This window comes from Puma concolor, chromosome B2, assembly GCF_028749965.1.
Source record: "Puma concolor isolate L17-30 chromosome B2, mPumCon1.1.hap2, whole genome shotgun sequence".
In the NCBI taxonomy this organism is placed as follows: domain Eukaryota; kingdom Metazoa; phylum Chordata; class Mammalia; order Carnivora; family Felidae; genus Puma; species Puma concolor.
In genome coordinates this window covers 145,949,715-145,964,495 of record NC_141671.1, presented here as the reverse complement: position 1 = coordinate 145,964,495, position 14,781 = coordinate 145,949,715, and positions in this window count along the sequence as shown.

Sequence of the window (14,781 nt, the reverse complement as noted above, 5' to 3'; positions counted from 1 at the left end):
CTCTCTCTCTGTCTCTCTCTCTCTCTCAAAACTGAATAAACATTTAAAAAAATAAAAAATAAATCGCAGTGACTGGATCCGTGCAGAAAAGAGTTCTCTAAATTCTATGGTAGCACCTATTAAATTGTATTTTTAGAGTTACTTGTTTATGTGTCCGTCTGCCCCATGAAACGTAGCTCCATTAGCAGAGGCAATGCCTTCCTCATTTAGTATTAGCTGAGCAGAAGGACAAATGGAATAAGTCAACTATATTTAGAATCGCTATCACAGTTTTAAATATTGGTTGTTTTATGATTCTGTTATAATTGTTGTAAAAGTGTCTTAGAATGTCTCGAGCATTCGTCTAATTTCCCCAGTGAGGCTGCAAGCCCTTGGGGAAGGAACCAGGTCTGTACTTCCTCAGGCGGCCCGTATGGGGCTGAGAGCCCTCGACGGGACCGTTGACGGGTATCGGGCTCCGTGCGACGTGCAGTGAAGCGGGTGGAGCCCAGGTCGATAATGGGCCGGAACCGTCCGTCTCGTTGATTATCACGGCACCTAGCAAACCCTTCGCCGGAGTCTAAGGCAACACCGCACTGATGGCCCACGTTGGTTTGGGGTATGTGTGGGGTGGGCCATCTACCTGTCACGTTGTAGAGGATGAGGATTTGTGAGCTCTCTTTTGTAAAAACCAGGGTGTCTTCCCGTGGCCTAACGTGCACTTACCAGACAGTGGCAGTGGCAGATTACAGAGGTGAAAAGGCAGACCCGCTTGAGTTGTCTGAGAACAATCTGGACAACACCCGAATTCCACACCCTCTACGGGGCTCGTTAGTGGTGCTTCAATGTCCATACATTGCCCCAAAGAGGGACACTCAGCATCTGCAGCCAAGAAAATAATAGTTAAATATTTCTGGCATCTGTAGCTACTCTAGAGTTGCCTGGCTGTCCCACGTTATAAAAACTGTATCAGACAAAAACAAAAATGTCCAACCCACGGACAGTGTAAATAGACAAAGTAAATAAAATCACCTTTCTTAATTTTGCCCCAACTTTAGTCATTACTCAGGGTAAAGAGGAAAGTGCAGTCAACATCCAGTGGTTCAGACTTGACCCCGGGTGCGTGGGCTCCACGTCCTGGACCCGTGCTTTTGGCATTGTTCTTTCCTCATCCTGCAGACCCTTCACCATATAAAGGTGAGCCAGAGAAACAAGAGAGGGGTGAGCCCACCACACTCTTACGAGAACGTGCTGGAAAGGGAGGTCGTACTATGGGCCAAAAAGAGATTGAGGGATTTTTAATACGTTCCATTGAATATTCTCTCCCTGCGCTCTGACGACAAGGACATATTGGATCGCCTCTGGTCACTATCCCTGAGTCCGAAGATTCAGGAGCGAAGGGAGGGGTACGGAAGTGGCTCCTAAGTGCTGAGAGGAAAGGTGTGGACAGTGAAGGAAGAGGAAGGTCTCCAAACACAAGGCAAAGATGAGTGACCCCTGAGAAGTGCACTTCCATCTTCAAGGAGAGGTCAGGGGTACCGGGCAAAGACCTACTGATCTGGGTCAAACTCAGCCCAACCTAGGTTAATGTCGTCACTAATCTGTGTTACATTCAAACCCCTTAAATAGTGCCGATACCCCGGAATTGTAAAAGGAATAACCTGAAGTGAAAGTTCTAGAAAGTTCTAGGATCCGAGGTCTTTCCTCACCAACTCTACAGACACAGATCCTCTGATCCTGCGTTCCTCCGCACCTGGGTGTGCAGTCTTGACGAGAGGCCACGCCATTTGACTCATTACTTCCCCAGTGAGGGTGGGCCCTCCCTAGCAACGGCCTTGTTAGAGGCTAAATTTGAGGGGTGTTCTCCCTTAGCGCCTCAAGAAGCCTCGGGCAGGTGACACCTGACTGCCCGCCGTCACCAGAAGGCGGGTCCTTAAGTGCCGCACTGTGGAAGCTGACTCGCTCATGCTGTTTGTACCACAACCTACCTCAAGGAATAATCCGGTGACACATGCAGGGAAGCCTTGTTCCCCATATCCACCGCTAACCAGATGTTAACACCGTGAGTTCCCGCAGGTAAGGGAGGGGCTCAGGAGACATATGACAGAGCAGGGAAAGGGGAGGAGCAGTGGGGACGAGGAGGCCCATGTAATACCACCGGTGTGTTCACGCTGTCCAGGGTTTCGATCCCACTTCACCTCTGGAGTCCTTGAGCAAGTTTCTTAACCTCCCCAAGCCTCAGCATCTTCGCCTGTGCAACGGGGACAGCGTCATCCTCCCCCTTGAGGCTGTGTGGGTATGAAACCGGGAGCCGCAAGAAGGTCTCCTGGTAAGTGTTCATGAGTCTTAGCTGTTCAGTTCTCGTTGCTTCTGCTGCTATGGCAGGACGTGTCCACGTGGCTCAGAGAACGTGTCATTTGAAATTCAATCTGAATTTTCAGTATGTCAGCCAGTCGTTTCTAGAATACAAACGGCAAAAACCAGGGCTTAGCAAAGTCTCCTTGACCCATAGGATGCAGGGACAATAGAATGTGAAAGCATGGTAGGTGGCATGGTGTTGGACTCCTGGGGCTGCTGTAAGGACCACGAACTGGGGGGCTTCAAATGACAGGATGGATTCTCTCACAGTTCTGGAGCTGGAAGTCAAAGATCAGGGTGTGGCTAGGACCGTGCTCTGAGTCTCTGGAGATAGAATGTCCTTCCCTGTTTCCTCTCGCCTTCTGGTGGTGGCTGGCGATCCCTGGTGATCTGTGGCAATCCGCGGTGATCCCTGGTGATCCCTAGTGAGCCTTGGCCATCGCTGGCAATCCGTGGCTTGTTAGCAGAGTCACTCCAACTTCTGTCTCCATCACCACATGGCATTGTCCTCCTGCGGCTGTCTTCCTATAAAGACACCAGTCATGGGGCGCCTGGGTGGCTGTTGGTTAAGCATCCAACTTCGACCTAGGTCATGATCTTGCCATTTCTGAGTTCTAGCCCCGCATGGAGCTCCGTGCTGACAGCTCGGAGCCCGGAGCCTGCTTCAGATTCTGTGTCTCCCTCTCTCTCTGCCCCTCCCCCACTTACGCTCTGTCTCTCTCTCTCTCTTAAAAATAAATAAACATTAAAAAAAATTTTAAAAACGCCAGTCATACTGGATTCCATCATCTTAACTGATTACATCTACATCGACCTCATTTCCAAATAAGGTCACATTCTGAGGTACTGGGGCATTAGCACTTCAACATATCTTTGGGGCACACAGCTCAGCCCCAAACAACTCCTACACAGAGTTGAATTTTACTCCCTGCCACATTCTTAGGACAATATTAGAAAGTGTCCTTCGGCCACTGCTTAGGTAGCTCTGAGGAATCCACACCCGTGTTTGGGAGTACAGGGTGTCCTGTGTGCCGGGAGCAGCCGCCCTCGACCCTCTGGACCCTCTGGACCCTCTGGACCCTCTGGACCCCCGCCTGGCCCTCTGCTGCTGTGTGCTCAGAGAAAACAAAAGCATTTCAGTGTTAGTGAAAAATCTTGTGTGCACATGGAGGGGTGGTGACTAGGGAGAAAAGTGATTTGTGAAGGAAGAAAGAAAAAGAAGGGAAGAAAGAAAAAGAAGGAAAGAAAGAAAGAAAGAAAGAAAGAAAGAAAGAAAGAAAGAAAGAAAATAGTCCTCCTTTGATGCCATTCTTTTTTTAACATTTTTTTATATTATTTATTTTTGAGAGAGAATGAGAGAGAGAGAGCCCGCAAACAGGGGAGGGGCAGAGAGAGAGAGGGAGACAGAGAATCCGAAGCAGGCTCCAGGCTCTGAGCTGTCAGCACAGAGCCTGACGCGGGGCTTGAACCCACGGACCATGAGATCATGACCTGAGCCGAAGTCAGATGCTCAACTGACTAAGCCACCCAGGCGCCCCTGCTGCCATCCTTTTAAACTGTCTGCTTCTATGGAAATAACCTAAATTATCACTGATTGACGAATGGGTAAGGAAAATGTGATATATATATATGCTACATTTACATATACAGCGCGTTTATATTTATACACACACACACACACACTCGGATATTCATCCATAAAAAAGAAGGAAATCCTGCCATCTGCAATAACACGGATGGACCTTGAGGACATTATGTCGAGTGCAAGAAGTCAAACAGAGAAAATCCAATACTATATGATCTCATTTATGTGTGGGGGAAAAAGCCAAACTCCTAGAAACAGAGCGCTGGTGCTGAAGGGTGGACAAAGTGGGGGAAGGGGGCCAAAAGGTATAAACTTCCAATTCTTAGATATTTAAGTCCTGGGGATGTAAGGCACAGCAAGGTAACCAGAGTTAACAATGCGTTGTATATCGGAAAGTTGCTAGGAAAGTAGACCTTAAAAGCTCTCCCCACAAGAAAAAAAATTGTACCTACATGTGGTGACAGATGTTAACCAGCCCTATCGTGGTGATCATGTTGCAATAGGTACGTATCTCAAATCGTATGCTGTACAGCTAAAACGAATACAGTTGCATGTCAATTATATCTCAATCAAAAGATACCTGGCGGGGGGGTGGGGGGTGGGGGGATGGGGAACCAGGTGAAGGGATGCACCGGACACTTGTCGTGATGAGCACTAACATATAGAGTTGTTGAATCACTGTATTGTGCACCTGAAACTAATATAACCCTGTACGTTAATTATACTTGAATTCAAAAAAAGATGATGTGAGTAGCAGTGGATTTATACGTATATATATATATATGAAAGCAACTACTGAAACAGCTATACAAAACACTAGATATAAAATAAAATGTAGTTCTAAACTGTGTTCATGGAACTCACATGAAGGAACTAGAAAAGAAAAAAAATACATATCAAAGAGTACAATGTCTGCTTCTACATCTTGAATGGGGGAGGGGGGTCCTTATACAGTTTTACAAATTCATGGACAGTCATCGACCTGTAGACTTAAAATGTGTTAATTCTTCGTATGCAAATTATATATCCATAAAAAAATTTTTTTTTTAACTAACACGAAAACAAAATGTCCTGAGGCCAGAAAGAGTAAGAAGGTAGAAAACTTAGGCATGACATCATTACCCACGGGGCCTGTTTAGCAGATGGCTGTGTAACACGCCATATATAACATGTCGATATATAAACTGAGCAGTTACAGAGAGGCTCCGTTTTGCCCTCCCTCAAGCCGGGATCAGGGGTTTCCCCCACACGCCTTTATCACTCCAAAGATGTCCAGGTTTCCCACTCTGCTCTGGAGGATTGTGGGGCAGGGGGCCCTCCCCTCGACAGGGGGTGGGGGGTAGAGCCGGGCAGAGTTCCGTCCAGATGGGGGGACGAGTGCCTCGCTGCGCTATGGACACCGACCAACCCCGGGGACAGTCAACAGCAAGCAGGGTGGCTCGGGGCTGAGTCTTGCCCAGGCCGCCCCTGCACCCTGCAGCACACGCCCACCACCCCGCGCCTCGCTGGTCCACGTGGCTCCTCTCCTTCTTCCCAGCCTGCCATCACGTACCCAGTCACTGTCAGTGGCGACATCGCTCCGCAAATACGTGCCTGATTCTTCCCATCTTGGCAAATTGCAGACTCTCTTTTTTTCCTTCTGTGACTTCATTAGGTTACTGAGCAGTGCAGGCAGGGGTCTGGAGAGGAGCCTTCAAGGTACAGTGGTGAGAAGACAGAATATTGGGAATACTAGAAAATCTTTGTGTCCTGTGCCTAGTTTCCCTCCACAAGAGAGGATCTGGGACTCTGTCCCCAGTCTGTTTCTCCAGAAAGATGTTTTCCCGTGAGCCATCACAAACCAACAAGAGGCTATGTGACCTCATCACTAGTCTCCCTAGTCTGTCTGTCTGTCTCTCTCTCTCTCTCCCGCACACACACACACACACAGGTCCACCCCTGTAGCCCTGCCCCTTTCCTGCATGCACTCTGGTTTCCGCTTCTGGAAGCCAGGGTGAGAGCCCCCAAGCACACCTTCTCCCCACCGCAGACCTCTGCCAACCTCTCGACTCTCAAGTTTCCTCAAGCTTTTCCTGGGGTGATGGACACATGGCACCCGCGTGAACGAGCACCCACAACCTCACTGCCGCAGCCCCATCCACAATGAGTCCTGAAGTCACAGTTGGCTAGTCAGGCTGCCCGCCCCGACCAGCAGCAACGTTTTGGTCCCAGTGAGCGGGTACATGAGTGGACCGTCCTCAGCATTTTATTTTGCATCTTCCCACACTGACGCTCTGTCCCCGTTAGACATTAACTCTCCCTCCCTCTCTCTCCTCCGCCCCTGGCAAGCTCTGGTCCTTGTCCTATGAGCCTGACTAGTCTAAGGACCTCACGTAAGTGGGAGCAGACAGTATTTGCCCTTCTGTGTCTGGCTGGATTCACTTAGCACGTCTTCCAAGGTTCCTCTACATCGTGGCAGGTGTCAGAACTGCCTTCCTCTTCGAACCCAATGATATTCCATCACATGGAATGGGATGTGTATGCAGCACGTTTTGCTTATCCACTTATCTGTCAGTGAAGTCTTGGGTTGTTGGAGGACTCTCCTTTTAAGAGTTGCATTGAAGGGGGGGCGCGCCTGGATGGCTCAGTCGGTTAGGCGTCTGACTCTTGATTTTGGCTCCGGGCATGATCTCGGCGTTGGTGGGATCGAGCCCCACGCGGGGCTCTGAGCTGACAGTGCGGAGCCTGCTTGGGATTCTCTTTCTCCCTCTCTCTCTTGCTCTCTGCCCCTCCCCTGCTCACACATTCATGCTCTCTCCCTCTCTCTCAAAATAAATAAATTTTAAAAAGAAGAGCTGCGTTGGGGGGTATCCTTCTCCCCATCGAGGTTTTAGGAACGTTCTCAGAAGCAGTAGTCGGTACACCTAAAAGGTACTTAGCAGGCACGGCTGGCCCTAAACTTCACATGAGCCAAGGACAGTGAGGGTTCTTAACTGGAAACAGAAATAGACTCCAGCTGATCTGAGTACAAAGGGGATTTAGTACAAGAATATTAGCTAGCTCACAGAATCTCCAGGACAGAAAAATCCAGGCTAAGTTAGGATGCCAAAAACAACTGCCTGATGCTAAAATCGTGCAGCAGAATTAGCTCCATCGGAGCTCCTGCCTCTACCAAGCCGTTCCTTCACTCGCATCTCGCCCAGGACCAGGGTGCGGTCCTGCCACCCTGGGGGCTCTCAGCCTCCCCAACCGCCACCCCGACCAGAGCACAGATTCTCAGGGTCCCTGCTCCCTCTTGTCACCAGCAACTGAGGCCAAGTCAGGACCCGGCAGAGCGGCTGGCTGCACCCAGGGCAGACGCCCACAGCCCAGAGAAAGGTGGGCCAGGAGAGTGAGGCCTCATGACGTGTACTATCCCCCCGGGTGGAAGGAACCTGGGTTCTGCGTGGCCGAGAGGCCAGATGAGGATCCACATCAAGTTCCAGTAGCCTCTCCAAGGCCACGTCAAGCCTCACCATGGCAGCGGGTGTCCCAAATTATCCAATACCGGATAACTAGGCCTGCTTACGTGGAGCCCTGTCCTGAGCCCCACACTCTGAAGGTCCCCAGTGGCTCTCTTCCGTCACGTGCCATCCGCCATAGTCTGTGGGCCCCAAGTCGTGTGCCTGGCCTGTGGCACCCCTCCGACAGCTCACGCTCTGGGCGTCATCAGCCAGACAGCGCTCAGCGTTACTGAAAAGTCTAGTGCGCATGCGGAGTGGGGACTGCTCCCGGGGCCTGTACAGCCCTTAATCCTGGGTCCACCCCCTGAGGACGAGCTACACTGCCGGTAGGCACCCCCAAAGTGTGCCGTTTGCAATGGGTGTGCCTCCAGGGGTAAGCACGTGTCACACACGTCAGCGAGGCCCCTCACTGCCCATGGAGAGGGATGGGGCCAAGTTCAGGAAGAGAGGAGGGCAGGACGAAGGCCAGGGGCCAGCTCCCCCTGCACGGCCACATCCCGGCACACGGCTCCAGAGTGTCCCAGAATTCTAAACCCACCCCTAGCCCTGGCCCTCCAGTTGTTACAAAGGTGTATCTGTCAAGGGAGAAGGACAGAGCACAGTTAAGAGTTCAGCAGCGGGGCGCGTGTGGACATAACCTAAAATTTACCGTTTTAACCTTTTTTCAGTGCCCGGTTCAGCAGCATTCAGGACAGTCCCACCGCCCTTCCTGCCACCACCACCATCCGTCTCCAGAACTTTTTCAACTTCCCAAACAGAAACTGTGTCCCCGAGGAACACTAACACCCCCACTCCTGCCCCAACGCCCGTGACCTCGACCCTGCTTTCGGTCTCTGGGAGTTTCCCCACTCTGGGTGCCTCCTGTAAGGAGAAGCACACGGTATTTGTTCTTGGTCTGGCTTATTTCACTCAGCAGAATGTTTGTTGTCCAGGGTCATGCACGTTGTAGTACGTGTCTGAATTTCCTAAGGGTAGGGGCGCCTGCGTGGTTCAGTGGGCTGAGTATCCGACTTCAGGTCATGATCTCACAGTTTGTGGGTTTGAGCCCCGTGTCGGGCTCTGTGCTGAAGGCTCGGAGCCTGGAGCCCGCTTCGGATTCTGTGTCTCCCTCTCTCTCTGCCCCTCCCCCACTCACACTGTGTGTGTGTGTGTGTGTGTGTGTGTGTGTGTGTGTGTCTCAAAAATAAACATTGACAAATTTTTTGAATTTCCTAAACCTGAATCATATTCGGCATAGGTAACATCGCGTTTGGTTTATCCTTTCTTCAGTCGACAGACACTTGGTTTGTTCCTCCCCTTTCGGCGACGGCGAGCAATACAGCTGGGAACACCCTGGGAGTCCCACTTGGGGGGTGTATACCAAGGAGTGGGATTGCCCGATCTGACCCGAGTCCCACGAGTAACTCTTTGAGGAACCACCAAACTCCTTTCCATGGGGGCTGAGCCATTTTACACACCCACGAGCAAAGTGGGAGAGTTCCAATTTCTCCCCATCCCCGCCGACATTTGCTGTGTTTTTGTGCGTTTTTTTGATAATAGACATGCCAGGTGGCATGGAGGGGAGCTTGTTTTGGGACGTCTGGATATCGGGATGTAGGGTCTGTGTGCTCTTAGCTGAGCCTGGAATTGCTAAGGCTGGGCTCGTTCTCACCACAATTATACTGGAGAGTGTGTTCGTTTCCTAGAGTTGCCGTGGCAAAGGACCACAAACTGGGTGGCTTAAAACAACAGAAATGTATTCTCCCAGAGCTCCAGAGGACAGAAGGTGCCAGCAGGGCCACGCTCCCTCCGGAGTTTCTGGGACAGGGTCCTCCCCTGCCTCTTCCAGCTTCTGCTGGCTCCTGGTGTCCCTGGATGTCCCCCAACCCCTGCCTCCGTCTCCAGAGCCTCCTTCCCCCGGTCCCTGTGTGTGTCCTTTTCTGCCTCTTATAGGGACCCTCTCATTGGACTTAGGGCCCACTTGACTCCAGTATGACCTCAGCTCGACCCTTAATTACTTCTGCCAAGACCTTGTTTGCAAGTAATTTCACATCATGGGGTTCCGGGTGGAGGTGCATTTGAAGGGGGCACTGTCCAACCCACAAAGAGGTGACTCTCCTCCCGAGCCTCCATCCCACTAGCAACGTGGGGCCAGCTCTCTGGGTGGTGCCGCAGAGGTGGGGGTCGCTCGGGTCACACAAGACTCACAAGTCAAAAGCGACCCAGACAAGTTCAATGGGAAGCGAATCGGACGGAAAGGGATTGGCTCTGATTCCAGATACGCAGACACACATCCGCCTTTAATTTCCTAGAAGTGAGCTGATTTGCTCTCAAATTCCCTTTACCTACTTTGTCCTGGAAACAGCCTTAATCTCGGCGCCCCAGCCGTACCCGTCTCTTCCGGTTTAACTAGTTTCCTTCAGGTAAGAAGGCAAGAAGATGACTTTCATTTCGGTCGTTTCAAATGTCAGCTCCATACCGAGCTGTCCCTCCCTGAAGAGCCCTCTCCCTCCCGCCCCCTGCAGAGCAGGGGCAGGTGCTATGTGCAAGGCAGCTAAGGGACCTTGGGGCCTTAGGGGCCGTGTTGAGTCAGGTTGTCGGGGAGGCAAACACCAAGGTGGGTGGCAGCTGGGGACCGCCGGGCAAGAGCAAATGGCAAGAGGGTGACGAGCTGCAGAGCTGCGAGGCCGCGGCGCGTCAGACCCCCATGTGAAGGGGCGGGAAGAATGGCTGGTGGCCTGCCGGTGGACGAGGAAGTTTCAGCGAGGCCGCTGAGGCATCCCTGAGCCCTGGCGGGCTGTCAGTGGAGTCCCCTTTCCCGGCAGCCTGCGTGGGGCTCGCCCTTTGCCACCGGCAGCAAGGCCCCAGGGCACCATCACTGCCACCGCCCTCCCCCAGGCTGTCCCCTCCCTTACCCCCTCCTCCAGGCTGTCCCCCAAGCCTGGGCCTCTGGGCTTCCGCATGCCCACCTGGCCTGGCTCAGGCTCGTCTCCTTGCCCTGTCCCACCGCTACCCCGGCAGGATGTTCTCAGCCCTGCCAACAAAGCAGGCCGTTCCAGGGCCCCTCCACCCGGGGTCCCAGCCAGGAAGCAGAGCAGACCCACTCTCCTGCACATCCTCAGACCCTCTGGGCTCTCCACTGCCTGGGTCTGAGCACCGTGTCAAGGGACTCCCATTTGAGCCTTCCTCCCCAGGCCCCAGGCCAGCCCCAGCGTGGACGTCCTGGCCAGCATCAGTCCCTGAACGTCCAGTCTATCTTAAAAGAGACACTCGACGCCTGGTCCTCCAGGCCAGAGCTATGGATATTTACAGTCCCACCAAACAGCCCCCAGGAAGCCGTTCTTTTGACTGTCTACGAAAGCTTTCTTAAACTGGTTTAAGCCCTAGTGTGAGCAATGATGTCTGTCGCAGGCCGAGGAAGAGAGACACGGGTCACAGACTCTCCTGAGAACAAAAATACATCAAAACCTATTTCAAAAAGTAGCATCTCTCCCTCCATTTGGGAAAAAAATGAAGTTTTAAATGACTCCACCTTTAGGCAACAAGAAAAGCCCTTTTAGATTTCTTATTTTTTGGTGCCCTCAAGTGGCAACTTCGGTTTTCCAAACGTGGAAATCATTCTAATGATTTGTATTCTTTTGTTTCCCTGCTTCTGTAAGAAGTTGCATTTTTAATCTCTTTTTAGGGGAATTTTACCCAAAAGACCAGGGAAGAAGGGTGCCTGGGCGGCTCAGGCGGTTAGGCATCCGACTTCGATTCAGGTCATGATCTCGCGGTTTGTGAGTTCGAGCCCCGCGTTGGGCTCTCTGCTGGCAGCTCAGAGCCTGGAGCCTGCTTCCGATTCTGTGTCTCCCTCTCTCTCTGCCCCTCCCCTGCTCACACACACACACTCTTTCTCCCTCTCTCTCTCTCTCAAAAATAAAGATTAAAAATATTAAAAAAAAAAAAGACCAGGGAAGATCCCCTTACCTTAATTACTAACCAAATTAGTTAAATAGGCTGTTTTAAAAAATCAGCAAATGAGAGATTCTGAATTTCTAAGGGCAGCACTCAAAAGGGGTTTTAATGAAGTCCCTTTGTTTTTCACACAAGATAACATCACCCTGTTCAGCTATCACCCCAGTTGCTCACACCCCTCCACCAGTGTTTCCCCTTGAAGTGTTCCAGAGATACAAGCAGAGATTGGGGGACTGATGGCCTTAGGAGGGTGGACAAAGGCAACCCGGCCCAACCAATAGCTCCCCTCCCGTGAGACGACCTGTCTCCCTCTTTTATGCCCCAAGATGATTGACAACGAAGACAGCCAATTACAACAGCCTCTTTCTCCTTCCGGGGGGCACTGAGAGGTGGGCTCCTTCTGCATTGCTAACAGAGACACGACAAAAAGGGAAGCACATAAAAGTTATCATAACATAAAGAAAGCTCTAAAGACCAAAGAAAAGCTTATGTTCTGGCTCTGTTTTGTTGCTAGAGTGAGTGGGGGAGAGGCAGAGAGAGAGAGAGGGAGACACAGAATCCAAGGCAGGCTCCAGGCTCTGAGCTGTCAGCACAGAGCCTGACTCGGGGGTTGAACTCCTGAACCGTGAGATCGTGACTTGAGCTGAAGTCAGACAGTCAACCGACTGAGCCACCCAGGCGCCCCCACCAAGTGTGGACTTTTGAGAGACATTTTACTCAACGTAACTCTGGTTTTGCTTTGACAGACACAGGGATGGTATCGGGATAATTTCCTCAAACACTTTCCAATAACTTGAGTCTCCCGACAATTGCCACCTGTCTGTGATGCCAAAGCATCGTCTGTCGGTAACATGCCCCTGCCGCCAGGGCCTCCAGTTCCCGCTCAGAGAGAGCAAACGAGAGTCAGGATTAAGTGGACAAATCTGGCAAGGGTTGGTAAGGAGGGAAGGAAGGCCCGTCTCAAGAATGATAGTCAAATGCGAAGAAAAGCCAAAAAGAGAAGTTCAAGGACAAAGACAGAAAACAAGCCTGTTACCTTCTTTATGAAAGTATCCGGAAGAAGGGGGGTTTGGGACATTAATCTTTTTGCCCGTTGAGTATTTTTAAAAGGATATTCCTGTAGAACAGGCCTAGAGAGGCCACCAGAGAAAACAGTTGACCAGTGGAAAACCCTTTTTGGTTTCTGGATTTTGGTGCCATTACGTGGCTTCTCTGCTTTTAATAAATGGTGTCATCTTTCCCTTGGAGGTAACTGAAATCACGCCTTCCTGAATTTTGATAACCTTCCTAAAAGTACAGAATTTGTCTAAGAGGTGGCTAATTATCTTGAGGGTAGAGTCACTACAAGGCTTCACCAAAAATATTAGATCTACGTGATATAAATGTGTCAACCTACTAGATTTTTCTTTTTTTTTTTTTTCAACGTTTATTTATTTTGGGGACAGAGAGAGACAGAGCATGAACGGGCAAGGGGCAGAGAGAGAGGGAGACACAGAATCGGAAACAGGCTCCAGGCTCCGAGCCATCAGCCCAGAGCCCGACGCGGGGCTCGAACTCACGGACCGCGAGATCGTGACCTGGCTGAAGTCGGACGCTTAACTGACTGCGCTACCCAGGCGCCCCGACCTACTAGATTTTTCTAATGGCATTCTGAAACTTGATTCTCAGGCAAAAAGCACAAACATTAGAGTGCCCCGTTCCAAGCCAGACCGCTGGTAATTCAGTGTGGAGAGTCACCCGTGCCCAAGTCTCCTTTCGTCTCCAGGGAGCCTAGGTCACCTAGTGGCCAATTCACTCCAGAACTCAGAAGTAGTTGCCTCTCCCAAACCATGGAAGAGGAGTAACCATGGCTACCTGCCAGGTGCTTCACAGGGGAAATGGAAGATTCAAGGAAGTTATTCCCTGTGTGCAGCCTTCAGGAATGCCTGTGTGTGTGTGTTCACTCTACTTGCCTATATTCCACAAAGGATGTGATGTAGCTAAGACACATAAATTATGCAAAAATGTGGAAATAGACACAAGCCTAAATCAGAAAAGGCACCGGTAGGATGGGTCGAGGAAGGTCAAGGGCCCCTGACGTGTGTTCTCTATAAGCTGCCTAGCTCCTCGCTGGGGGCCGAGGTGCAGCTGGGGAAGACACACGCCCAACCCCTCACCCCCTCTGAACAGAATTTCTACGTGGATGTTCCCAGTGATACAGTGAGCAAAGACTTTGAAATCAGTCATCAGGTGGTGTTTTTTATGACTCTTGTCGTTTCAAACGTTGTTGCTGGGATATAATTCACGTACCATAATATTTACGCATTTAAAGCATACAATCCAGTGGGTTTGGTCACATTCACAGGATGGTGTGACCATCACCACCGTCTGGTTTTAGAGCGCTTTTATCATCCCCAAAAGAAAACCCGTACCCTCAGCTCACACTCCCCCTTCCCCGGCAACATGAATCCACTCTCTCTGAGGTCTCCATGATTTGCCCACTCTGAACATTTCAGGTAAATACAACATATGGTCTCTCGTGACTGACCTCTTTCACTTAGCATGAGGCCTTGCATCCATGTGGTAGCACGGATCAGCCCTTCATTCCTTTTTATTGCCAGATAATATTCTATTGTGTGACACATCTTACGTCTCTTCTAAAGTTAAGCAGAGAGCAGAATTCCAGCGCGGTGGCAGGGGGTAGACACCGAGTCAGAGGCTTCCTGCTAATCCAGCTGGGTCCGTGGAGTTAACAGAACATCTAATGAACATCTAATGAAATGCACCGCGAGTCCTTCGAATTGTGTCTGCAGCTTGGGTCGAGGCAGGCACTTGATCGAGACCGATCAGGGAGCAGCCGGAGGGGAACCGCCCGAAAAGGCAGGGGTGGATGGGCAGATCCCGGGCTGGTGACAGATGGACGCGCGGGCTTCGAAACAGACTGGCCAGATGACAGGATGTGGGACCTTCTGTGGGAATTCAGGACCCTAACTGCGATTCAGACTCGAAACTCAACAGATGACTATTCCAGCTGTGGAGGGAGGTACGTGCTTGCGGGCTGAGATAGAGTTTTACTTAGAAAACCGTTCCAGATCCTCCCCCAGCACGTGAACAAAAAAATGATCGAGCAGCAAAGCTGTGCAGCCGAGTGCCCATCTCAGAAGGTTTTGACCCGGAAGGCTTTGAGAGCGAAGTAAGTGCCCAACACTTTTCCAGAAAAATTCTTAATGTATCGATGAGAAACAACCTACTCACACGGATAGCTTGGGAAGTGAAGTTCTAAGTAAATACATTCGTTTACTTGCTGACTGTACTGACTGAACACAGGCCAATTAAATTTGTACAAATTTTCTGCCAAAGTAAAAATCATCTTGGGGCGCCCGGGTGACTCAGTCCGTTAAGCACCTGACTCTTGGTTTTGGCTCAGGTCATGATCTTGTGGGTTGTGGGATTGAGGCCCAC